At 44.2% G+C, this 27,769-nt stretch overlaps 1 protein-coding gene across 6 annotated transcripts in view; it reads right to left on the bottom strand.

The window, feature by feature from the left end:
- slc25a21 (solute carrier family 25 member 21) overlaps positions 1–27,769 on the bottom strand; it is a 760,401-nt gene that overhangs the window by 481,882 nt on the left and 250,750 nt on the right. The window lies entirely within an intron of this gene.

The raw sequence follows: 27,769 nt of genomic DNA, 5'->3' as shown, positions 1-27,769 counted from the left end.
GGATTGAGAACTGGTTGTCAGACAGGAAGCAAAGAGTAGGAGTAAATGGGTACTTTTCAGAATGGCAGGCAGTGACTAGTGGGGTACCGCAAGGTTCTGTGCTGGGGCCCCAGCTGTTTACACTGTACATTAATGATTTAGATGAGGGGATTAAATGTAGTATCTCCAAATTTGCGGATGACACTAAGTTGGGTGGCAGTGTGAGCTGCGAGGAGGATGCTGTGAGGCTGCAGAGCGACTTGGATAGGTTGGGTGAGTGGGCAAATGCATGGCAGATGAAGTATAATGTGGATAAATGTGAGGTTATCCACTTTGGTGGTAAAAACAGAGAGACAGACTATTATCTGAATGGTGACAGATTAGGAAAAGGGGAGGTGCAAAGAGACCTGGGTGTCATGGTACATCAGTCATTGAAGGTTGGCATGCAGGTGCAGCAGGCGGTTAAGAAAGCAAATGGCATGTTGGCCTTCATAGCAAGGGGATTTGAGTACAGGGGCAGGGAGGTGTTGCTACAGTTGTACAGGGCATTGGTGAGGCCACACCTGGAGTATTGTGTACAGTTTTGGTCTCCTAACCTGAGGAAGGACATTCTTGCTATTGAGGGAGTGCAGCGAAGGTTCACCAGACTGATTCCCGGGATGGCGGGACTGACCTATCAAGAAAGACTGGATCAACTGGGCTTGTATTCACTGGAGTTCAGAAGAATGAGAGGGGACCTCATAGAAACATATAAAATTCTGACGGGGTTAGACAGGTTAGATGCAGGAAGAATGTTCCCAATGTTGGGGAAGTCCAGAACCAGGGGTCACAGTCTAAGGATAAGGGGTAAGCCATTTAGGACCGAGATGCGGAGGAACTTCTTCACCCAGAGAGTGGTGAACCTGTGGAATTCTCTACCACAGAAAGTTGTTGAGGCCAATTCACTAAATATATTCAAAAAGGAGTTAGATGAGGTCCTTACTGCTAGGGGGATCAAGGGGTATGGCGAGAAAGCAGGAATGGGGTACTGAAGTTGAATGTTCAGCCATGAACTCATTGAATGGCGGTGCAGGCTAGAAGGGCCGAATGGCCTACTCCTGCACCTATTTTCTATGTTTCTATGTTTCTATTACATCATACCCGTTAACTGCTATCTGCACAGTTAATTCGTCCACCTTATTCCGAATACTCCTCGCATTGAGGCACAGAGCCTTCAGGCTTGTCTTTCTAACACACTTTGTCCCTTTAGAATTTTACTGTAATGTGGCCCTTTTTGCTTTTTGCCTTAGGTTTCTCTGCCCTCCACATTTACTTTTCCTCTTTCTATCTTTTGCTTCTGCCCCCATTCTACTTCCCTCTGTCTCCCTGCATAGATTCCCATCCCCCTGCTGTATTAGTTTAACTTCTCCCCAACAGCTCTAGCAAACACTCCCCCTAGGACATTGGTTCTGGTCCTGCCCAGGTGTAGTCCGTCTGGTTTGTACTGGTCCCACCTCCCCCAGAACCGGTTCCAATGTCCCAGGAATTTGAATCCCTCCCTGCTGCACCACTCCTCAAGCCACGTATTCATCTGAGCTATCCTGCGATTCCTACTCAGAATAGCACGTGGCACTGGTAGCAATCCTGAGATTACTACTTTCGAGGTTCTACTTTTTAATTTAGCTTCTAGCTCCCTAAATTCGCCTTGTAGGACCTCATCACTTTTTTTATCTATATCGTTTTTACCTATACGCACCACGACAACTGGCTGTTCACCCTCCCTTTTTAGAATGCCCTGCACCCGCTCCGAGACATCCTTGACCCTTGCACCAGGGAGGCAACATACCATCTTGGAGTCTCGGTTGCGGCCGCAGAAACGTCTATCTATTCCCCTTACAATTGAATCCCCTATCACTATAGTTCTCCCACTCTTTTTCCTGCCCTCCTGTGCAGTAGAGCCACCCATGGTGACATGAACTTGGCTGCTGCTGCCCTCCCCTGGTGAGTCATCCCACTCAACATTTCCCAAAGCGGTGTATCTGTTTTGCAGGGGGATGACCGCAGGGGACCCCTGCACTACCTTCCTTCTATTATTCTTCCTGTTGGTCATCCATTCCCTATCTGCCTGAGTAACCTTTTCCTGCAGTAAGACCAACTCACTAAACGTGCTATTCACGTCATTCTCAGCATCGTGCATGCTCCAGATTGAATCCACCTGCAGCTCCAGTGCCACAATGCGGTCCGTCAGGGGCTGCAGCCGGATACACTTCCCGCACACGTAGTCGTCAGGGACACCGGACGCATCCCTGACTTCCCACATAGTACAGGAGGAGCATAACATGTGTGCGAGCTGTCCTGCCATGACTTAACCCCTTGATAAACTTAAATTGTCAACAACAATGCTAAAGGTTACTTACTGATATAGAAAAGAAAAACTACTTACTAATTTCCAGCCAATCATTTACCCCCTTGGCAGTGACATCACCTTTCGATTTCTTTCTACTTCTTTTTTGCCTTCTCACCCTGCTGCAGCTGCACCGGCTGGGCCTCCTGACTCCCCGAACTCCCCGCTGGCCTTTATAGGCCTCACCCACGCTGCTGCTCCGCCTCTTCAACTGCCACCGATCCCCGGACTCCCACTGGGCCTTTATAGGCCTCACCCACGCTGCTGCTCCGCCTCTCCAACTGCCACCGATCCCCGGACTCCCACTGGGCCTTTATAGGCTTCACCCATGCTGCTGCTCCGCCTCTCCGACTGCCGCCGATCCCCGGACTCCCGCTGGGCCTTTATAGGCCTCACCCACGCTGCTGCTCCACCTCTCCGAATTTAGCAGTCAAAAATATCAAAGGCACCAATTGGAATTACAATGTTTCCTCCTTAAACTGATGACCATCAGTCCTTAATGTGCTTACTGGAATTATCACTGAATTGTCAGTTATATTATTTTATACAGAGCTATGAGGAGAGAGGAAGGAAATGGGATTTGTTTTGGATTGCTCTAACAAATTCTCAGCACAGACACAATGGCCAAATGGTCTTCTTCTGTGCTGTAAATCTGTCAAGCCCGTGTGGTGACTGGTGTGCAACGGCCACTCCACATTAAAATAATTAATGCAAAGGCATCTTCCACCCTTCAGGATGTAGTTCGGGACCTGAAATGTCAGGTCCCTCATTGAAACACAGGTTACTTTTTGGTGTGGAAGCAGGTCAACCTCGACACGAGGGACTGCCTCATACGACTATACTGTACTATAAACCTCTATGGTTCTGTTTTTCAAAGAAGCCAAAATTAACATTGTGTGGAAATATGCACATCATAGCAGTTGCAACAGTGAGCCACAACACAACTCCAAACTGGTATTTTCTATCTACCGTACATTTATGGATCAAATCATTTGTACCGGAAGGCAGTATTAACATCCAACTGAATCTGCACTTCACTATTCTATGTACTGTGTTATACTTTTCCTCTTTGTTCAAAAAAAGTCAATAACCTTATTTTGCAATGCGCTAACAAAAATGATGCGCATGGTTTTTAAACCAGGATTTTATACATGAGAATGAATGGCCAATCATGACACATCTGTTATAAAGGTTCTTCAATGGTCTTTTCAATGGTCTTCACACAGCTAATGAGCTATTGCATCACTATATGTATCAGCAAGCTTGTCAATCCATCTGTGGAGATATTTGTGGAACAACTGGATTTACACAGATGCTTCCAAACACAAATCAATTAGTCATAAAAGGAGGCAGATGTGAATGTTCTCAGCTTCTCCTAATTAACTATGTGCTCCTTCCCCATCCCCCCAAATCACTTACAGCACAAGTCTAGCACTGATTTTGGCATAAAGTGTAGAACATGAAAGTTTATCTTTGTCATATTTGATGTAAACTCTATGTATTGATTTGAATGCACCCACATTCAACTGTATTATTCTTTCAGAGAAGATCTCGAATACATTTTCGTTGCATGTACTTTCCATAATGATGTGCAAAAGTATTTTTATGGTAATAAACCATTATTAAAACTATTTCAAAAATCACATTTAATTATCATGTTGAATGGCTTGAAAGGTAGCAAAGAAAAATGTTATAAATTGCACCATCATATCAATGCATCTTGTTCAACAAGTTTATATTTGTTGGTATTTCTGGTTGTGTGGATGATTCAGCAATTTCACTAATTACCTACATTCAGCAGAACGATCAGCGAATGAAGACGCGTGTTTAAATAAACCATAATGGGGGTGATCTTTGACTTCCACCCGAAACAGGTGCAGAAATGGCCGAGAGGCCACGTCAGCTTCGCGGGGCTCGAACCATTTTCGAGTCCACGCCTCATTTAAAAGCTCTGCTGTAGCTCATCGGATTGGATGGGCAAGAAATCAGCCAGTTTCCATGCTGTGCTGGTTGGCAGTTCAGGCCTGGAGTGGGGTGTGGAGGTGAGGGGATTCTGGGAAGGGCCTTGCATGGGCAGGCAGCAGGCTGGAGTTTTCTGTGGGTCCATAGGGGGGAAATCTTAGCCCCACATAATTAAAAATTAGACATTTCTTTGGCAATTTTTTGAGTGGTCTATTTAAGGACCACTGATTTGATTGCTTAATGCCTGGTGCAAATGGGCAGAGCTGAAAATCTATAACTTTTCCACCATATTCTTGCCATAACTCTGGTGACAGTGTACCAAAAGGACCAGAAATTAGCTTGGGACCCAGCCTTATGTTGGGTATTTTGTGAGAATTTGCAAGGGGCGAGACATTGGAGTGGAGAGCGGAGTGGAACTCCTGATTCTGGTAATTTCCACATTCCTAGTCTCACAGAAACTTGGCGTTATTGGCAGCATCGGTATGCCCAGTGAGACCAGGACCGTAATGGTGATCAGTGACAGTTGCATCCCAGCTGGGATGCATCTTCCTCACCATGGATTTTTGGCCCCAATGTTTCTGGGAACTTGAGTATCTCAGCTTAAACATTTTTTCACGAGGTTTTTATTTATATTTTTCATCCAGGAGTTTGCTGTTTCTTTCTTGCTTCTAGTTTAATTTTCTTTCTATTTTCTCCTTGTCTCTTTGTAACTCCCTTCTTTTCACTGGCCTCAGATAATGACAACTGTGTCAGCTGTGCCTCAGTAGGTAGCACATTTGCCTCTGAGTCAGAAGGTTATGAGTTCAAGTCCCACTCCAGAAACTTGAGCACAAAAATCCAGTCTAACACTCCAGTGCAGCGCTGAGGGAGTGCTGCACTGTCAGAGGTGTATCTTTCGGATGAGACGTTAAACCGAGGCCCCTTCCGCTTTCTCAGGTGGATGTAAAAGATCCCATGGCACTATTTCAAAGAAAAGCAGGGGAGTTATCCCAGGTATCTTGGCCAATATTTATCCCTCAATCAACATAACAAAAACAGATTATCTGGTCATTATCACATTGCTGTTTGTGGGAGCTTGCTGTGGGCAAATAGGCTGCCACGTTTCCCACATTACAGCAGTGACTACACTCCAAAAGTACTTAATTGGCTGTAAAGTGCTTTGAGACATACGGTGGTCTTGAAAGGCGCTATATAAATGCAAGTCTTTCTTTTTCTTTAACGAAAATATTAATGCTGTAAAGCTGGATTGTGGGGAGGAAAGCTCACATCATACTTCATTCACTGTAGTTACACAATGAACCAAAAATTTTTATATGTCAAGACCCAAGGAACTGTGTATGCTTAAAAGAACTGTAAAATCCGTAGGCTTTAAAAAGCCAATATGGTGTCACCTAACGCAACTTCTTGATTTATCTCAAATCAATGCATCTTTGGACATTAATTTCTCTTTGTAAAAATAAGGATACCATGTATAGGCTTTCCAGTTGAAGTCAACATTGAGCAAATTCTAGCTATGGCATTTTTCGTCATAAATCAGTCATTAATGGCATTACCTCACATTAAAATCTTGTTTGTTGCCAAATTGAGGTGAAGTGGGTAAGGCCTGGAATCTAAAAATGAAACTGGATGTGGCATTAGTGTGTGGTAATTTGTTGGCACATTCCAACCACGAGTAAGCTCCCAAAGAGACTGTGAAAAGATTTGTTCAGTATCAATGAAAGTGCCAGCTCTACCAATGACCATGGCATTGCACTGAACCTATGTCTAATAACATGTATGCGCTGAATAATCGGTAATTTTCTTCAATCCTTTATAAAGGAAGCAGGGATTGTATTTCTCACTTCCTCTTCTATTCTCTAACTGCTCATCTTCACCTTCTTTCCTTCTCCCCACGACTGCTGCAATAAATACTCACAGAACCGAAGAACCTGAATATCACCATGAAATGTGGTTTGCTGCACATATACTTCGGCAGGACCCCACAGGCACAGTTTTGAACTGCTGGGAGTGGAATAAGGAAACTGCTGAAAGGCAAATAATGGACCTAGTTGTCTTACTTCTTCCTACTCTCCACCTCCCCACATGAGCTGGATTTAATTTGGGTGAAGAATTCAAATCCTCCACCCCCATTTCCCACCTAATTCTGCATTAATTGTTTATCACGCCCTTATTTTTCCCTAATTGTTTTGAACCCATTTTTGGGTAGGTGCAATCTTCAGAGCAACACTAAATGTGGACAAATAGTCCACTAATATTTTCTACAATGCATCACTGTTTTTGCAGTCGAAAATACAGACGATAGTATTTATACAGGTGCTTTTGAACTCTTCTGTTGAATTCACTCAGGATTAATGCTGTAGCAGAAGTCCAACATGAAGAGTATTTGAGTGCCTTTGATTATGTTATAAAATAAACTTGATTTGCAGTATAAATCCAATATGCCAAATATCCAAGTTTAGAAGAGTAAGAATTGTGCTAGAAACAGAGTTCTTTTACAACTGTTTGAACTCTGGCCATTGAACAAAGTGAAAATGATGAGTACCAGTGATATTCTATACATCTAGGATTTATTTATTTCAACTTGTTTATACAGCATGCAAGAATATAGAATCAAATAACATTGCACTCTACCACATAGCCTTGACAGACCAATTAAGGGCTCATGCAAGCCAGCTTACAGCATAGCACTGTAATTCATATTCAGAGAAATAAATTGTATCAAAAATGAGAGTGGATTGAAAATTTAAGAAACATTGGGGCATAAATTGCCCCTTTCTGTAAGGCCCGTGGCCGCCTGAAAGCGGTGGCCAGCGGTCAGTGCGGACTGACCGTCAAGTCTCCGCGGAGGGGCTGCCATTTTAAAAGTTGCCCTTCAGTTTTCGAGCAGTGTATGGGACTGCTCCACCCATTTTCCCACCAAGGCGTGCACGCGCCGACCCCTTACTGACCAGCGGTGACCCCTTCCCGAAATTGCCCCTCAGGAAATTACTCCTTTTGGAAATTGCCTCGTGTGAGTGGCGCTGCCGCTGGTCGGTGTCACTGACAAGCTTTTGCTGTCAGTATCCGTTCTGTGGCTTGGCGGCACGGCTGCCCTTAAAGGGGAGGTGGCACTGCCGGCAACTCCATATTTTTTATTGTCGGCTGACTACCAAGTTGGGCCGACAATTATGGCCGCTGGCCCGGCCGAAACCCTCCCTGGTGGTGCAGTTTTTGCCACTAAAGTGGCTGCAGAGTTCGCAGCGGCCCTCCCCTTTAACTGAATAGGAGGGACATTGTTACATGCCAGCTCGATGACGTTATCAGCGCGGCACTGATGACTTGTAGCATCAGCCACTCCACCATACCCGGCTAGTGACGGCCAATCCGCCCGCCCCCACTTCAGCCCCAATGATGAGGTCACTTCTACCCCGCTTCAAAAAATAGCACGAAGTGCTGAATTTCTCCTGTTTGGCCGCCCCATGCATTGGGGCGGCTGGGACACTTCAAGAACTGTAGGTGGAAATCGTTTTGCGCGGTGGGCAATTTCAGCCCCATTAACTCTTCCAATGTGTGAAGTGCATGCTTAGGTAAAGCCATAGTACTGGACCTACAAAGTTTCCTTCAAAACAACCAGGCTTAGAAATCAGTTGAAATTCATCGTCTTCCCCAGATCGCTGTTCTCCACCCCCCTCACCCCACCTTCCCCGCAACCCCACCCCACCCCCACCATACCTCACAGCTTCATAACATTATTAGCCATTTCTATATCCTCTCTCATACCCAATAATACATCACAACAGTGACTACACTTCAAAAGTACTTCCTTAGCTGTAAAACGCTTTGCAACGTCCTGAGACCGTGAAAGACCCTATATAAAACATTCAGAAGTGCAGCCTTGGATTTCTCATGCCCTACTCATCTCATCCCATTTACTATTTTCAAAACTTAATAAAGACCAAAAAGGAGGAATTGCTTTTTTCCCCCCATTCAGTGGAAAAATATAGTAAATTAGACTTTGTGTTGAAAACCGGCTTCAGGCTGGGCCCAGTCGACAGCTCATGAACGCGTGGAAAGAGAAGCCCACTGTTATGAATGGACCAAAAGCAGGTTGGAAGAGCAGCGGATAGTCAGGATCATATCAGGCAGCACGGCAGGCATGTGTGGACCACAACTATTCCAGAGGGGAAGGAGAGGTGGGGACGGCGGTTGGGTGACCTAGAAGTGTTGCGGCAAATTGGATCAGCCAGAAACTCAAGCTTCAGGCCCTTGACAGGAGTTGGACAAACATATAGATAAATTAAAATATCTTTTACAATTTAATAATTTTAACCAACAGTTGTCATCTCTTACATATAATTACTTCACCCATAGTTTTTCAGCTATTGACATTCTTGATGTCACTATCATCTCTGATCTCAAATGGATTTCCAACATCAAAACCATTGCTAACGTTTCCTCCAAGAAGCTCAAGTTCTTCTTTTGTGCCAAACACTTCTTTCCCCCCATAACAACTCCAAACTCTCTATAATGCCCAAGTCCATCCCATTTATACTCCAATAACTGGGAAAGCTTTTCTAATACCTCTCTCATAGTCTTGGACAGAATACAAAGGAAACCTCATCATCTGGCTGGCAATTTCAAATCATCTCTAGCCTTCAACCTTTCCATCAAAATCTATTTTATGGGCACTCCTATCGTCAGTAGTCCTCTGAACCTTTCTCTTGAGTCCCTCCTGTGCTCCAATACATTGGGCCCGAAATTCACTGTCCCCGAAGGTTTGGGTCGCCAATTGAAAAAAATAGATCGGTCGCGCTTTGAGCGATGCTCACTTCCACCGGAAACGGCGCGGTGAAGCCGCTGTAAAGGTAAGTTTCCAGCAGAGTGGGAAGCAGTGTGCAGGCCACTGCCAAGCCACCAGGACAGCAAAATTCACCAAGGAAAAGGTGGGACTTTTCCCAGCAGTGCCCCCGCGACGTTTTCGATGACGTGCTCGAACGCAACACCGCTAGGGCCCTTTGGTAGGTAAATTGTTTTATTATTTATTAATGTTTTTATTTCCTTTTCCAGCATCCGCAGTATTTAGTTTTTCATATAGTTTTATTAATAATTCGTGTTTTTATTTCATTTTCCAGCATCCGCAGTATTTAGCTTTTGATATAGTTTTATTCATTGTTTTGGCTCCATTAAACCTGCTGAGTGCTGCTCAGAGGTTTGCACATACCCCTGTATTTTTGTACAACTCTCAGGTCTGACTCTTTAGTGGAGTCCTGTGGGCTGCAGAGACCTGCTTGGCAGGGTTCACCCTGAGGATGGGAGAAGTGTTGGGAAGGCCACACCTGGTACACCTGGTTAGAAGCAGGGCAGCACGCAGGAGAAGGTGTCGCTGTCAGCACCGTGCAGACAGGCAGCAGGCAAGGGAGTAAGCAGCCATGATTCGTTCATTCTGCGCCAGACCGGTGTGCCCGCCGTCTTCACCAGCCCGAATCAGGATTGCGGTTGGCTGCTTGGGGACAAGGGATATCCCCTGTCAACTTGGCTGCTCACTCCTCTGCAGAACTCCAGGTCAGCACCAGAGCATGCATACAATGATGTTCATTGTGCCACCAGGTGCATCATTGAGCAGTGCATAGGCATCCTTAAGCAGAGATTCCGGTACCTGGACCGCTCTGGTACTCTCCTCAATGGGTCTCCATAATTGTCGTGCTCTGCTGCATGCTGCACAACCTGGCCATCATGAGGGGACACCGCTGGAGGTTGAGCCAGCAGTACTACCTGAGGAGGAGAAGTCGCAGGAGGAGGAGGATCCTTGTCAGCCCATCGCCACCTTGGAAGGGCCGGGTGCAGACTGTCCAGCACCTTCCTGGGAGGGTGCATCCTCACATATATGGAGGTGCCTGACACTCCCCCTGCAATCTCCCTCCATGCATTATGTACTGCCTGTCTACCAGGTCTCCCCATATCCGGAAAGAGTATTCTTCTCCACACCATCCATCAATGTCTCCAGCTCCATATCAGTGAACCTGTTGGCTCTCCTTGCACCTTTTACACCAGCCATCCTTCCAAACTCCTTCCGACCTCAGGGCCTTGCTGCAAACCCTGGCCTTTTGAGCAGCTGGCTCATTAGAAACCCTTACCTGCATGCTGAATTTCTCAGTGGTGATAACGCTCAAATTAAGACAGCCGCTTTAGAAGGGTTCATTTGCGCTGGAACCCATGTATTCACTTTTGGAGCTGAATATGGGGTAACCCAGCCACTCAAAAATGTTGCCGCTAATGGCCACAAAAAGGTGGGGGAAGCACCAGCTTTCCAGCAGTACTGAATTTCGGGCTCATCATCTCACTCCTTCCTTCTCCTCCCTACATCCCCACTGTGTTGAAATCATTGATTGCATGGTCTTCAAGTCTAAGAATTATTTCTCAAATCAAAGAACTGTGAAACTCCTTGCCTCCCTTGATCTTTTCTTCATTCTACACCCTTTAGACTTTTAATGTCCAAGCTGGGCATTGCATTAACACTGCTTCCTGATTTACCTTATCTCTCTTTTGCTCCTTTCAGCTGGTTGCATTCTCATGCAAGTCAAAAAGTTGTAGGTTTAAGCCCCACTCCTGGGCTCAATACATAATCTAGGCTGACGTTTCAATGCAGTACTGAGAAGGTGCTACATTATCAGAGGTGCTGTTCTTTGGATGTAATGGTAAATGTTTTGAATTTTTCAGGTCAAGCAAGGTTAAATAGTGGGGAACCAATGTGGGAGCGGAACGGGGAGTGAGGGAGGAGTTGAAGAGATAAAAAGGTGGGGAGGAGAGGGTTAGAGGAAGGGAAGGGGGAAAAGGGGACTACTGAGGAAAGAGAATTCAAATCAGCAAGGGTAGGGGGTTATAGTGTAGGACAGACAGCCACTGGGGAAAGAGAGACTCAGCTAACGGGGAAGGGAGGTAATGTTGATGGGAAATAAGTAGGAGGTGGGTGGGTTATTACAACTGGTTTGCTACCAGTTTGGGTGGGTTAAGGGTGGTGGGGGGCGGAGGGCGGGGGGGAATTGATCACTAGGTTCATAAAAATTGCAACAAATTTGAAACATCACATTATGCTTTCAGTGACTGCTGTAGGTGCAATATCCCCAGAATCCTGAGACATATTACTACTTTACATTATTCAATAAGTCGCCTCACAATACACCTCCGTGTTTCTTTTTATAATGCGATATGAAAATGTCAACATTTTTCCAAACTGTCACGGGTGAACCACCACACTGCTCCAACAAAATTTACTGGACTTATCTTTGATGGCATACAATCATTGGGGAACCCAACATCCCTGTAACCTGATCCCAATTCTGTCATAACACTTGTTGTAATGGCAAAATTGATAATAGCAAGCAACCCTTGAGAGATACTTGCTTTCCAGCTGAATGCTACAATTCTAGTCACTGAATTGCAAACATTTGTGTGGTCTATTGGATCCAAAGAAACTGTACTTCACAAAAGGTTAACAGGAATAGTTAAAAATTACTTCATTAAGGTATGTTAGTGAAGGGAAGCAGATGTACATCATTCAATAAAATACTGTCGAAATTACATGCAGATGAAAATCTCTGTGTAGTACTGAACACTGTTTAGGGAAGGAATTTTGTGAGCATAAATATCCTTTGGCTACATATTTTATAAAAAAAAGATTTAAAGCATTGCATGCCATCTGTTTAATGGCCAGCTCTTATATTATTTATTTTGGCTTTAAAGTTTAAAGCGCATTCAATGTAATCATATAGCAACCAATTAAGCTTTAGATAAATATCATTATATATAGAATTTACAAAACTCTTTAAAAAAAACAAGAGGATTATAGATAAGGATAATACAGCCTGTAATGTTTCTGCACATTTGCTAACTCACCAATAGAAATGAGATGTTATTTAAAAATAATTAAAATGATCATTTAACCCCTGTGCTACAGTTGCTGAGCATTCTAACTCTGTGTTCACATTATTTTGTGTGCAATCTGCCTACCCTTTATATTGTTATATTTGCTGATGCCATCTATCCACTTTCAACAGGAAAAGTCAAGCAGCTTCAGACCCCTTCGTGGTTGACATTGGTGCTTGGTATCAATCAAGAGTAGGCTAGGTTTACAAAGCAGGATGGATGGCTTTTGCCAAATTTTCTTTCTCCTAAATGAAGTGTGTGCCACAAGGCACTGCATACAGAGTCAAACCAAGAAATGGCAAATCTTATCTTCTACAGATATTCGAGCTTGATTGTTACTGAAAGCGAGGGAATGAACCCAGGTTACCTCCATGACAGGTCTGCATTCCATCCTTAAAACTGTTCAGAAGCTCCCAAAACTCACCATTTTGCCAGAACAATTTATAGTGTGATGGTTGTAATCATATTTTGAATGAGTTCTAAGGAAATTATTATTGTATCAAGATAAAAATCTATGCATATTAATCCGTGGGGAAAAAAACTGATTTCAGAATTAAATTTACTCTGTTTTGAAACGTAGTACATTTTCATTTTGATCACAAATAAAACGCGCTTATATTTATATATATATATATACACTGTGTTGTGAAAAAAAATATATATATACACTATGTTGTGAGAAATAACCCACAACATTTCCAATGCCTTGATGGAATGGATTCTGGGAGGATGACATCATCATGGCTGGCTGGTGTTCTATCACTGCATCATAAAATTCTATACTGTAGTTGTACAATAAATCTTTCCACAGAACTTTGGCTCCTAGAAAAATAATAAATATCCATTTTATTTATGAGCCAAGATTCTCTGGAAAATTTTACAGCACTGCTCCAGAACACAAGCTGGCCTCAATTATATCATCTTCCCCCAAAACATATTGCATGAAGGAGAAGCAATAGCATCCCCTGCTGAAAATATTACAACAAGTTGGATTTCTCTAAAGTGCAGCAGTATACAGTTCAAAACATATCGGAGGAAATGTTGTTTGAGAGTAAACCACTGCAATTTAAAACAAAACGGTAACTTTTTAAACTATTTGAGTAGGTACAAACAAATCTCACATGGAGTTGCTCAGCTGAGTCAAAAGATTCACATAGGAATTTCCTCATGGGTTCTTCCAATTGGCTGCTGTAACTTTCGTGTAGTTCAGTGGAAATCTTGGATCGACGTGTAAATGGGGTTTCTGCTGAAGTAAGGGTGACCAATCGGGGAACGTCCCAGCGATACTGCTTGGCACTATGACCTTAACCCAGATTTTGTTCTCAGTGGTGAAGGAATGGATTTTACCATTCAGCTCGCATACAGCTGGCCAGAGACTTGTTGTGTGCTTGTCAGCGGCGATTTCCATTAATCCGCCGTCTGTTTCAGCGCAGCGCCCTCTACAGGGGTTCTGTGGCATCTGTGAATAGGGAGAGCAACAGCGAGGTTCTTCAACCAATCATATTGAAGAATTCTCACCGACAGACATGGCGTACAGTTTTGGTCTCTTTATTTAAGGAACGATATACTTGCATTGGAGGCAGTTCAGAGAAGGTTCACTAGTTTGATTCTGGAGATGAAGGGGTTGACTTATGAAGAAAGGATGAGCAGGTTGGGTCTATACTCATTGGAGTTTAGAAGAATGAGAGGTGATCTTATTGAAATATATAAGATACTGAGGGGGCTCGACAAGATAGATGCAGAGGATGTTTCCCCTCATGGGGAAATCTAGAACTTGGGGGCATAGTTACAGAATAAAGGGTTGCCCATTTAGAACTGAGATGAGAAGGAATTTCTTCTCTCAGAGTCATAAATCTGTGGAATTCTCTAACCCAGAGAGCTGTAGAGGCTGAGTCATTGAATATATTTAAAGTAGAGATAGATAGATTTTTGAGCGATAAGTGGAGTAAATGGTTATGGGGAGCGGGCAGGGAAGTGGAGCTGAGCCCTAGATGAGATCAGCCATGATCTTATTAAATGGCGGAACAGGCTCGAGGGGCCAAATGGCCTACTTTATGTTCTTATGTTCCTATGTTGAGTGAAATTCCGTTCTTTGGCTTTTTTTGTCGGTGGGCCAGAAGTCAATCATAATGGGGGCGGATATGCGGCGGTGAGCACACTAGAGAGGCAGAAGTTGGGGGATGGGTGCGGAGTGGCCACCGCTGTCAGTTATCAGCGTAGCGCTGATGACGTCATAACAGCGCTGTATCACCACTTAAAGGGGAGAGCCTGCGCGATTTTTAAAGTTCGGTCTACTGGGCCACCAGGGATGGTTTCGGTGGGGCCAGCAGCCTGGCACCCAAGAGGGGGTGCCAGGCTGCCTGCTGGCAGCCCAGCCGAACACGGGGGCATAATTGTCCGGCCGACCTGGCAGTAGGCCGACAAAAAATAACATGGTGGCAGTGGCAGTGCATCCTCCCCTTTAGAAGGCCACAGCCTCATTGCACCACTTGAGAAAAGCAGCTTTCTCCACCACCTGGCGGGAGGAAGATTTTCTCGCCAGAATTTCGCCGTGGGGGGAACATCGGCGGTGTGCACTCTGATGATGCACTTAGGACGGATTGGCAGCAATGGAGTGTTAGGGTGGGGTAGCAGGTCACCGCCGGGGTACCGCAGGAGCACAATTTATAAAATGTCGGCCATTCCACGAAAAGTCTGACAATTTAGAAACCATGGAGGGGTCGAGAGAAGTGGTAGTGAGGTAGAGTTGGCTGTTATCATCCAGCTTTTCCTCACTTAGTTATCATTAAATGATAATTACTGTTGAACAACCTCCCTGGTCCTGAAAAATTTATTTTACAAGTGTGGTGACTCATTCTCTCAGAAGAAAATGAATGTTGCAGATGTTACTTCATTGGCCGTAAAGCGCTTTGAGACATTCAGTGGTCATCAAAGATGCTATATAAATCCAAGTCATTCTTTAAAAAAAATAAAAATTACTTTTTTTTAGTTTTTCTGTTTGTCCCTTTTATCTATCTCCCTTAATCCCATCTGCATTTCCCAATCTTTGCTTCAAGTACATGATTTAAATGTAATTTATATTTGATGTTTTTTATTTCCTGGTTTGGATGCTGTGGGGCCGAAATTGCCCCTTTACTTAAGGTGGAAAAAACTGCTTTTCTCCAATTGAATATTGGGAAGCCTGAAGCAATTGCTTTCGGTCCCTGCCACAAACTCTGTTCCCAAGACACTTACTCCATCCCTCTCCCCAAATCCTCTCTGGGACTGAACCAGACTGTTCGCAACCTTGATGTCATATTTGACCCTGAAATAAGCTATCGACCACATATCCACAGCATAACTAAGACTGCCTATTTCAACCTCCGTAACATTGCCCGTCTCTGCCCTTGCCTCAGCTCATCCGCTGCTGAATCTCTCATCCACGCCTTTGTTATCTCTAGACTTGACTATTCCAACACAATCCTGGCTGGCCTCCCACATTCTACCCTACGTAAACTGGAGGTGATCCAAAACTCGGCTGTCCATGTCCTAACTCGCACCAACTTCTGCTCATTCATCACCCCTGTGCTCGTTGACCTACATTGGCTTCCGGTTAAGCAACGCCTCGATTTCAAAATTCTCATCCTTATTTTCAAATCCTTCCATGTCCTCACTCCTACCTATCTCTGTCATCTCCTCCAGCCCTACAACCGCCCCCCCACCCCCCCTCAAGATGTCTGCGTCCTCTAATTCTGCCCTCCTTAACATCCCCAAATGTAATCACACAACCATTGGTGGCCGTGTCTTCTGTTGCCTAGGCCTCAAGCTCTGGAACTCCCTGCCTAAACCTCTTTACCTCTCTACCTCTCTTTCCTCCTTCAGGACGCTCCTTAAAACATACCTCACCTGTGCTAATTTCTACTTATGCAGCTCGGTGTCAAATTTTTAGCACATAATACTCCTGTGAAGCGCCTTGGGATGTTTCACTACATTAAAGGCGCTATATAAATACAAGTTGTTGTTGTTGTTAATGCACCATTAAAAACTTACTCCTAAATGTACTAGCCATAACATTTCAGACGTTTTTAGTGCGAAAGTAGTGGGCAAGTACCTCAAGTTCAGGCCATTAGTAATTTCAGTGCCAAGTCAATCGGCAAGAACTGCAACAGTGCACCCTTTGGAGGAGCAGGGTATGATTGACAGCAACTTCTGGATTTCCACGTTTAACTGCATATGTGCGGACACCAGATGTTGCTGTCAGACTTACCCTGTAATAAATTAACAAGCACAGATAGCCTCACCGTTATTATTACAGCAAAATCTGGGCCCATTTGTACATTTGCATGGAGACTAAATCTGCAGACTTTATTATTGTATGCTCATTTCAGCATATAGTTATTGTTACCTCATATCTTTTTTAAAAAGTATGCAGAGGAAGATGATAGGGAAGATGTTCCACGTCAGAGGTAGGTTGGTGGTCGGTAACAGGAACTGCATATAGTAGTAATATGGAGTAGTGAGGCATTGTGGGTTGGTAATATTGACACAAGTGCTCACGGAGTGGACAGCAAGAGAGAATAAGCATGCGCATTAGGGGTGGGTAGATGCGATTGCAGTGGAAGGGGGAGCAGCGGGCGGGGGGGGAGGGGAGGGCGGCTGGTGGCTGGATGGGACGAAAGATCCTTCCCACCTCCCCCAGATGCTTTAAAAAGCAATGGGCTTCTTCCATGTTTGGACAGGAAGTTGCCATCATTTAACAGGTAAATGTTATCAAAATAATGAAGACTTTTCAGTATAACATGGGGAACCCATTTAGGGAATCCCACCCATGCACTGAGAAATGCCACATTTCTGTTATGACTGGGAACCAGCTCTAGGTCGGTTAAATTTGAGCACTTTTCGAGTGGGAAATAAAAGCTTTTATAAGCACTTAACCAAGCCAGTCACAGCAGGAATATGGCATTTGTTAGCGAGGTGTTTTGGAGCATGAGTCAGTATGGACAGCAGTGGCTCGAGGGCATGGTGTGGGGGGAGGGGGGGGGAGGGGTGGGGGAGAGCAGGTGGGAGTTAGAAGGAGCAGTGAGAGGCACAAGGCCTTAGGTGGTGGCCAACTACTTTGGAGACAGGAGCTGAGAGCACTCAAAGGAAAGTATACAGCAAGTATAGATAGATATAGTTTAGATGTGAGAGGTAGGTATGACAGAAATGTGGGTCACAGAAAGTGTTGCAGGAAGTAACATATGAGATAAGAAGCATGGGCTTGTTCAAGACTGAAGATATTATAGGTATCCTAAACTGGGATGGCAAAATTCCATTGGTCAACAAGCCAGATTACTTTGAACATATTCCCTTCAAGTTTGGTGATCTGAAAAAGGAAGCAATAGCTTTTCGATCTCATCAGGGCAGATACCCCATCTACAATCCTTCACTGATTCTTTCTATATATCTAAGATTTTGGATTACTGCAGCTCTTCTATTTGGATCATTTTCACTGGAGCAGTGGATACTTATTGAAGATTTAAGAGAGGTTTTTAAAATGATGAAAGGTTTAACAGGGTGAATAAAGAAAAGCTTTTTTCCTATAGTTAGGAAGTCAATGACAAGAAGTTATCAATTTAAAACTCTCACACAGAATAAGGAGTGGTTAGGAGAAGTTTATTTACGCAGCAGGCGGTTGGAACAATGAATGCTTTTTCACAAGGATTGAATGAAGCAGAGACCATTACATCTTTTAAGGAAAAATGGCATAAACAGTTGAATCAGAGGAAGATACAGGACTATGAGAAAATACAAGGGCAGTGGGATGAAGTTTGGATTGCTCTAGCAAAGATTTGGCACAGATACGATAGACTGAATTGGCCTCCTTCTGTGCCATAAACATCTGTGGTGCTCAACTCCAATGACTAGCTTCTTTTTCCAGAGGTGCCGTTTACTTTTTTTTATGATTAATTTCCTTTGGTAATGTTCAATGCCATTTTAATAGTGCACCTTTGGTGTGAATATTTTTTTTGCTGCATCACCCAGAAGGCACAATTTATTTTCACAATGAAAATGGTCCAGGCAGTGGTTCCAAATCCAAATAGCTGTTTCACAATGAAACACTGTACGTGACCCAACAGTTCTTCTCCTTCAAAAAATATGGACAATGTTGACTATACTATAATGAAGAAATCATGGCTGCTTCCTGGATAATGGCCATTACCATGTGTATTGATGTTTCTATGGGCAGGTTTCACCTGAAATTTGAGGGCAAATATTTTCCGCTCATCAAGCCCATGGGGCTGATATGCGGAACCATGATGCCATCTTTGGCATCTTTCACTGAGGAAAATTCTGTCAATGCAGAAAGTTCTATCTCCTGCCCACCTGACATCTCTTTGCCACAGGAAAAATAATGCTAATAATACAAATATAGTATTTTCCACATATATAAGGTATGTGTGCACTATAAGCAGATGTAGTGGTTTGGAAGGTTGAAAGTTTCATGCTGTGATACCTTTCCTTCTACAGATGTTGTTTACAGGTTATAGAATCTTAGAAAGATACAGCACAGAAGGAGGCCATTTGGCCCATCGTGCCTGTGCCGACTCTTTGAAAGAGCTCTCCAATTTATCCTTGCTCTTTCCCCACAGCCAAGCAATATTTTCCTTTTCAAGTATTTATCCAATTCCCTTTTGAAAGAGATTATTGAATCTGCTTCCATCAACCTTTCAGGCAGAGCATTCCAGATCATAACAACTCACTGTGTAAAAAAAAAAAATGTCCTCATGTCGCCTCTGGTTCTTTTGCCAATTACCTTAAATTTGTGTCCTCTGGTTACCAACCCTTCTGCCACTGAAAGCAGTTTCTCCTTACTTACTCTATCAAAATAATTCTATATTTTGAACATCTCTATCAAATCTACCCTTATCCTTTTCTGCTCTAAGGAGAACAACCCCAGCTTCCCCAGTTTTTCCACTAACTGAACTTTTTCATCCCTGGTACCATTCTAGTAAATTTGCTCTGCATCCTCTCTGAAATCTTGACATCCTTCCTAAAATGTGGTGCCCAGAATTGGCCACAATACTCCTGGGCCCTAACCAGTGTTTTATAAAGGTTTAGCATAACTTCCTTGCTTTTGTACTCTACGCGTCTATTTATGAAGCCAAGAATCCTGTATGCCTTTTTAACAGCCTTCGCAACTTATCCAGCCATATTCAAAGACTTGTGCATGTACACCCCCAGATCCCTCTGTTCCAGCACCCCTATTAAAATGGTACCATTTAGTCTGTATCGCCTCTCCCCATTCTTCCAACCAAAATTAATCACTTCACACTTCTCGGCATTAAATTTCATCTGCCATGTGCCTGCCCATTTCACCAGTCTGTCGTTGAAATCTGTTACTATCCTTCTCACTGTTTACTACATTTCTGAGTTTTATGTCATCTGAAATGTTGAAATTATGCCAGGTATACCCAAGTCCAGGTCATTAATATATATCAAAAAGAGCAGTGGGCCTGATACAAAACCCTGGGGAACACAAGTGCAGCAGAAGTGACAGCCCCTCTTGTGATGTGTGAAGATACGTGTGGAGGGATCTATAAGCGTGGGTAGCCTTTGCAGTTATGGAACATCTCAGGATTGTTACAGGGTGCCCGCAAAACCACATCTCTGCATTTGATGGCGCCCTGCACCATGGGGATATCGTGGCAAAGCCACATGTGCGCTCGTCCAGTTTCTCTCTATTCAGAGAGAAGACAATTAAGTCCTTTCTCCTGGAGTCAAGAGCCTCTGTGACCTCCCAGATACAGCAATGGACAGCGAACTTGGAGATGTTAACTATGTCTCCTGCTGCAGTCTGGAAGGATCCGCTGGTGACAAAATTGAGGGCCACAGTGATCTTGAGGGCCCTGCTCTGAGGCTGCAGGTCTGGTTGCAGGAGGTGGCAGAGTTCTGTGACCACCTCCTTGGTGAAGCGGAGCCTCCTAATAAGCTCCTGGCTTAACAAGAGGTACGACAAGTGCTCTTGGAAGACCCTAGGTGAGTAAGGCCCCTTGCTGGGAGCCCTCCTGGCCCTTCTCCTCCCTCTGCGCGCATCCTCTCGTCTTCTTCGCTGCCTCTGTTCCATCTCCCTATGATACAAGAAGCACTGCAAATAGAGTCCCTACAACTGTTAACAAATAGTGTGAGAAGAAGCTTTTAAATGAGAAGCAAGGCATTCTCCACTTGCAGAAACACTCCCTGTGACCTTAACAATTTTAAACAAGTTTAGAAAGCTCCAAATAGTTGCAGAAACTTAGACAGAGCCAGTAGAACTGAAACACCAAGTCAGCTGCAAGTTGTTGATGAGCCCTTTAAATAGCACTGCTGGGAGCTCCTTCTTGCTGCTGAATGCTTGGTCAGCTGGTCATGATTGGGAGAGGGCACTAATTGCAGTGGCGACGTCCAAAATGGCAGCTCGTGCATCAAATCAGCATTGTACACTCATTGATGTCACAATCTGCCAAATCTAAATATCTACAGTGAGCGCAGGCAATAGCAGCGCTGCCAACCTGCCCAAAATAGAAGCAGGCAGAAGCAAGTCGGCCACCATTTTTTCTTCAAAACGGGCCTTAACGGCCGGGCTAAATCCCCGAATTTCTAGGCGCATGGCCGCAGACTGCGAGTGAACCACGAACTTTTCAAAATTGCTAAGTTTAAATATCATAAAGAATATACTCAAGGAAAACTTGTCACTGATGCTACTACACAAGGGTTTGTATTCTCTGACAAAAATCCAGACAACTCAGAACAATTAAAATATATAGGTTCTCTCCACTGCAATAGTTATAGATGTTTTAAAACAAATCCTATTCATTAATATTATACAATAGAAACATGAAGAAGTGGGTGGTTTCAACGTAAAAAATATTTCTGGAAATCCCTCTCACCATTGAGCCATCTTGACCTGTTATGTACATTTGCCACATTTCATCACTTCTAATGGCGGCTTCATTTTGGAATGAATAAGTACCCTGATCAGTTCAATTTAATAATTTTTACATAAACCTAATTAGAATGTTGATTGTACAACAGAATTAGTGACTTGCTTTTGTAACCAGGGTCCTTAACATGAGATCAACATTTAACGTCTAACATTTAAGGCATAGCTGCCATGATTGATATTGTTCTGAGATGGAAGGTCAGGCCAATGCAGGGGTCATTCTAGTCTGTAATTTTATGTAGATTTATTGGCCCTGAGATTCCGGCCTCTCCAGGTGTGTGCAATGTTCGCATGCACCCAAAGAGGCTCTGCAAGTTCTGGGTTTAGGCACGCAAAGCGCATGCGCCTAAACCCGGCACTTACGATTTGTCAAAACAGATTGCTCGCATCGCCAGAAGAGCCTTCGCGGGTGGAGATTTGGGCTATTTGCCCAACTCTTGACCAGCAAATATCCTTCAAACTCGTACATCTGAGAGTTTTAAGCGTAAGAGTTTTAATAGATAGAAAAATGAAATGTAATTACTTATTTTTGTATTAAAAACTGTCTATGAAGGTAAGTTTATTTTTAACACTATTAAAACTTTTTTAAATTCAAAAAATAAATTTTTCCTGAAACATTTAATTTAATGCAATTTCTATAAATGTTATAAAAGTGAAGTGTTTTTTTTATTTACGTTTGTGTTTTATTTGATTTTAGGGGTATTCTCATTGATAGTAATGGGAGCTATGAATGAGAATGCTACATTGTGATTGGTGTCCAGGTCAACGTGGTCCCAGGATGCACATACGCTTCAGGAATACGTGGGCCTCTGCTCTGGGCTGCGCACCTAGGCCTCGGAGCGCGTGTTCGTTCCTCCGGGACCACCAGGTACTTTCATAAAAGTGATTTTGGTCGGAGGCATCCACACGCGGGAAGCCTCCAACCGCAATTTTTGGCCCAATATTTCTAAACAGCAAATCAAATACCCCTTGAAGTTTTGTGATATTTTGTCAAATATTTCTAACTTCCAAATGATTAAATTCAGATTTCAAGTGGAAGAAAAGTCATCAACCATCTCTTCCTCCTCCCGCCTCACCTAGAATAAACTTGTAAGATGATTAAGCACAAAATCACCAGATTAAGTTGCTGCATTTCACAGTACAAAAATTCAAAGATGGTGAAAACTTCATCAGACTATACCATTATGAATGAAAGAAAAGCACATTTAATTGTATGCATGGTTGTGGCAGACTAGCGCAAGGAACAAGTCATGTCAGGTTCAAAACACCAGCTGAAAGACTCTTGAAAAATATATTCCTTGACCACCCATGCAGTGTAACAGTGAAACTATAGCTAAGCAATACTGATAAACTCAAAGATCTGGCCTTCATGATCTTAAATTTATACATCATGTTTACCTTTATTAAGCCTCAAAATATTTTATGCTGATGTAAGGAGAATTTACGAGAAGTATCAAGAGTTTGTTTTCTTTGCAATAATTAAAAAGCCACATGGTCACTTCGTATTGTTAGGTTTTATTAAACACAGTTTCATAATTCTATTTACAGCAGATTACAATTATCCGTCTGTAGGACATCTTTATTGTTTCTATGAAGAGGTTTTGACACTGACACATCATTCCTTCATATTAATTTCACTTTAAAGAAGCAAAGTTACATATTCAATTTAAAACTAGTTCATCATTCGAAGTTTTATTACCCTAAACATATAAGCAGGCCCTACCCACCCAATGGGAATGAGGCAGGCAGGTGGTTAAAATAGCAGTAGAGTACTTACCGCTATGTTTCTGACGCCCTTTTAACAGCATATTTTCAGAGGTGGTCGAGGCATTTGTCAGTGCCTCACAAATATATTAACATTGGGGTTCTATCACGCAATCAGGACACCAACGTCATTTTTACTATAAATCATGGCAGTTCTGCCAGTTCTGCCAGTCCCAGTCACTGAAACAGTATTTAAAGGGGCATTGAACTGCAGCTAATTGCATTACAGGACTAATAGGAGAGCCTCCAGCTGCCAGATCAATTCTCACTTTTTTTTGTGTTATAACCCTCAGTAAGCTTTATCGGTTTATAATAGGTGCTGTTATTGCGAGTTTCAATTGGATGGAGGAACACTTGGAGGAAGAACAGTTGTAGCAGCAGCTGATTCAACAAGGAGTGTAGAAAAGAATGACAGGAGCAGCACCAGGCGTACCTGAAAATGAAATGCCAACCTGCTGAAACCACAACATAGGACTACATGCATGCTTAACATTGGAAGCATCATGCTATGGACAGTGCTAAGCGATCCCACAAACAACAGATCAGGTCAAAGCTATGGAGTACTGCCACAGCCAGCTGTGAATCCAGTGGTGGACAATTAAGCAACAAACAGGAGGAGAAATCTCCATGAACATCCCCATTCTCAATGATGGAGGAACCCAGCACATGAGTCCAAAAGACAAGGTTGAAGCATTCCCCAACCATCTTCAGCCAGTAGTGCTAAGTGGATGATCCTTCTCAGCCTCCTCCTGGGATCCACACCAGCACAGATGCCAGTCTTCAACCAATTCGATTCACCAAACATGCTATCAAGAAACAGTTGAGTCCACTGGATACAGCAAAGGCATCTACCCGGAAATGTGGAAAATTTCCCAGGTACGTCCTGTCCACAAAAAGCTGAACAAATCCAACTTAGCCAATTACCGTTCCATCACTCTACTCTAAATCAGCAAAGTGATGGAAGGAGTCGTCGATGGTGCTGTCAAGAAGCACTTATTCATCAATAACCTTCTCAGAAATGCTCAGTTTTGGCTCAGCCAGAACCACTCAACTTCAGACCTCATTACAGTCTTGATCCAAACATGTACAAAAGAGCTGAATTCCAGAGGTGAGTTGAGAGTGACTGCCCATGCCATAAAGGAAGCATTCGACTGAATGTGGTCAAGGAGCCATAGAAAAACTGAAGGCGATGGGAATCAGCAGGACAACTCTCCAGTGGTGAGGGCTTGCTATGCGCAAATTGGCTGCTACATTCCGACATTGGTTCCTACATTACAATAGTGGCTACACTTCAAAGTACTTCATTAGCTGTAAACTGCTTTGAGGTTGTGAAAGGCACTTTATAAATGCAAGTCTTTCTTTCTTTCATACCTAGCACAAAGGAAGATGGTTGTGGTTGTTGGGAGGCCAATCATCTCAGCCCCAGATCATCACTGCACGAGTTCCTCAGGGCAGCATGCTCGGCTCAACTATCTTCAGCTGTTTCATCAATGGCCTTCCCTCCATCATGTCAGAAATGAGAATATTTACTGATCATTGCACAGATTTCTGATCCATCTGCAATTCGTCAGATAATGATGAAGTCCCAAGACCTGGACAACAGCCAGGCTTGGGCTGACAAGTAACATTCATGCCACACAAGGGCCAGACAATGACCATCTCCAACATGGGAGAGTCTAACCACCTTCCCTAGCCATCCAATGGCACTACCATTGCCGAATCCCCCACAATCAACTTCCTGGGGATCGCCACTGACCAGAAACTCAATTGGGTCAGCCACATAAATGCTGTGGCTACTGGAGCAGGTCAGAGGCTGGGTATTTTGTGGTGACCACCACCGAAAAGGCACAAGTCAGGAGCGTGATGGAATACTTTCCACTTGCCTGGATGTGTGCAGCTCTAACAACACTCAAGAAGCTCAACACCATCTAGGACAATGCAGTCCGCTTGATCGACAGTCCATCCACCAACTTAAACATCCACTTGCTCCACCATTGGTGCAGTGTACTATCTGCAAGATGCACTGGAACAACTCACCAAGGTTTCTTCGACAGCCATTTCACCAATTTGTGACCTCTACCACCTCGAAGGATAAGGGCAGCAGGTGCATAGGAACATCATCACCTCCAAGTTTCCCTTCAAGTCACACACCATATCGACTTGGACATACATTGTCATCCCTTCATCGTTGCTGGGTCAAAATTATAGAACTCCTTACCTTCATTATTATGGAAGTACCTTCACCACATGGACTACAGCAGTTCAAGAAGAACCTTCTCAAGGACAGCTAGGGATGGGCAATAAATGCTGGCCTTGCCAGCGACGCCCACATCCCAAGAATTGTGTTTTTTAAAAAGCCTCATCAACCAGTACAAGCAGCGACTAGTAGAAAACAACAAGTGGGAGTGGCTGCTCGTCGGAGACCATACCCAACATACGGTGTAAAGGCTAAGTATCACTTTCTTGGATCTATCTGAGCAGTGCTTCAGGAGTCTGTGGTTCTGCAGACAGGCTGTTGCAGACCACTGCAACAGGACCTCCTGCCTGTGGGGCCAGAGGGTCATGCTTTGCCATTGGCTGTTAAAGTCAACACAGTCCTTCATGTCTTTGGCACAGGCTCCTTCCAGTCAGCACAGAGAGCATCAGCCACATCTCCCTCTCTGCAACACACAGCTACATTAAGCAGGTCACCGACACCCTGTTTGCCGGGGCTAACCAGTATACCTTCCCGTTAGACCTAAACAGTTAACAGGAGAGAACAGGCACCACAACAGTGGTCCCAGTCTACTCTGCTGCAGAATAATGATCTGCCTTATGGTCCTGCAGCCACCACACAAAGATCGTGAACGTGCAGCTAAACGCTGCCTTGAGGACAGTATAGGGGATGCTTAAGTCCACTCCAACTGAGTGGCTCCCAATGCTGTCCCACATTGCCCTGCCTGCCATTCACCGCAACGCCACCATGCTCCATGAGATGGAAAAAAATCAAATGCAACATTGACCTTCCCATTCACAAAGACTTTAAATCCCACCAGGAAAGGGCATAAAATCGCATTGGCCATTCTGGGAAACAGTTGCCAATATTCATGCAGCTGGTATCGACCCACTATCCAGATGGAAGATGAGAGACGACTGCAAGTTTAATTTGGCCATGAGTCCCAGACCATGGAACCCATCACATCAACCTGCCCACTAAGATCTGTTGCAAGAGGCACCTAATTTCTCCACTCGGCATCTCAGGAGGCTACTGAATGGATAGCCAAACTTGACATCCCATTATAAGCTTTTCCCATCATATGAAAGAATAAGGAAAGAACTCAGGGATTTTCAGCAGTGGCTAGGTTCCCTCGCAGTTGGGCATCATTGACTGCAGACATGTTGCCGTCAGAGCACCAGAACATGAGCTTGCAGCATTTGTCAGTCGAAAAAATTACCACTCCATTAATGTCCAACTCGTGTCCAATTACAAATATAAGATCGTGCAAGTTACCCAGGAAGTGGTCATAACACATTTATCCTGCAGCAGTCCATCAACCTCCCAGTATTTTGACTCTCCTCGGAACGTGACAAGATGGTTTCTGGGGGACAAGGGATAACCTCCACAGGCGTGGCACATGACACCCCTCCATGATCCCACTACACCTGAACAACACAACACAACAAGCCAAGGGACCACCATCACCAACAACAACTTGTATTTATATAGCACGTTCAACGTAGTAAAACGTTCCAAGGCCCTTCGCAGGAGCATTATCAGAAAATTTGACACCGAGCCACATCAGCAGATATTGGAGCAGATGGCCAAAGAGGTAGGTTTTAAGAAGCGTCTTAAAGTAGGAAAGAGAGGTAGAGAGGCGGAGAGGTTTGAGAGGTTTAGGGAGGTAATTCCGGAGCATAGGGCCTCAGCAGCTGAAGGCACGGCCAATAATGGTGGAGCGATTAAAATTGAGAATGAGCAAGAGAACAGAACTGGAGGAGTGCTGATATCTCGAGAGTTGTAGGGCTGGAGGAGATTACAGATAGAGCCATATAGGGATTTGAAAACAAGGATGAGAATTTTAAAATCGAGGCGTTGCTCAACTGGGAACCAATGTAGGTCAGCGAGCACAGGGACGATGGGTGAATGGGACTTGGTGCAAGCTAGGATATGGACAGCAGAGTTTTGGATGAGCTTATCTTTATGGAGGGTACAGATGGGAAGCTGGCCAGGAGTGCATTGGAATAGTCAAGTCTAGAGGTAACAAAGGTATGGATCATTATTGAGCATACCATAGGAAAGCAGAAGCGGAGCTTCAGGCATCTCGATGGGTCTGGGGGCTTCTTACAATATGCCCGGCAAAGAGTGTCCCCCATTGTAGTTGTGTGTTGTTTACTGCACAACCTTGCTATACAGAGGCCTGCATTTGAAGGAAGCACAACAACAACAGCAGTGCTCGGGGCCAAAATCACCCCTTTTTTTAAGAGCAGATAATGCCTCCAAGAGGCGGGACCAGGACGGCAATAAGTTTCCACACAGTCGGGACGGACTCTCCGACGATCGGGATATTGCCCTCGTGATTCTTTGAGGTGGAGAAGCTATCCGCCCCGTTCCTGTGCGAGCGATGATAATGACATCATTAGAGCACACACCGCCAGGTCCCCGCCCCGGAAGCGACATGGCCCTCAAACAGTCGATCGACCACTTGTCGGTGCCCCTGACAGCTTCATACAGCGGGAAGCTGCCAGTGGCTGGGCGGCGTGTCCGTCCTTAAAGGGGAGGGTGCACTGCCGCATCTGCCATTTTATTTTAATTGTCAGCTGACTCTGCAGCCGGCCCGACAATGGCAGCCATGGGTTCG

Source organism: Pristiophorus japonicus, chromosome 4 (genome assembly GCF_044704955.1).
Source record: "Pristiophorus japonicus isolate sPriJap1 chromosome 4, sPriJap1.hap1, whole genome shotgun sequence".
Classification (NCBI taxonomy): domain Eukaryota; kingdom Metazoa; phylum Chordata; class Chondrichthyes; family Pristiophoridae; genus Pristiophorus; species Pristiophorus japonicus.
The sequence above is the reverse complement of the archived record's forward strand: the minus strand, read 5'-3'. Positions and strand labels throughout refer to the sequence as shown.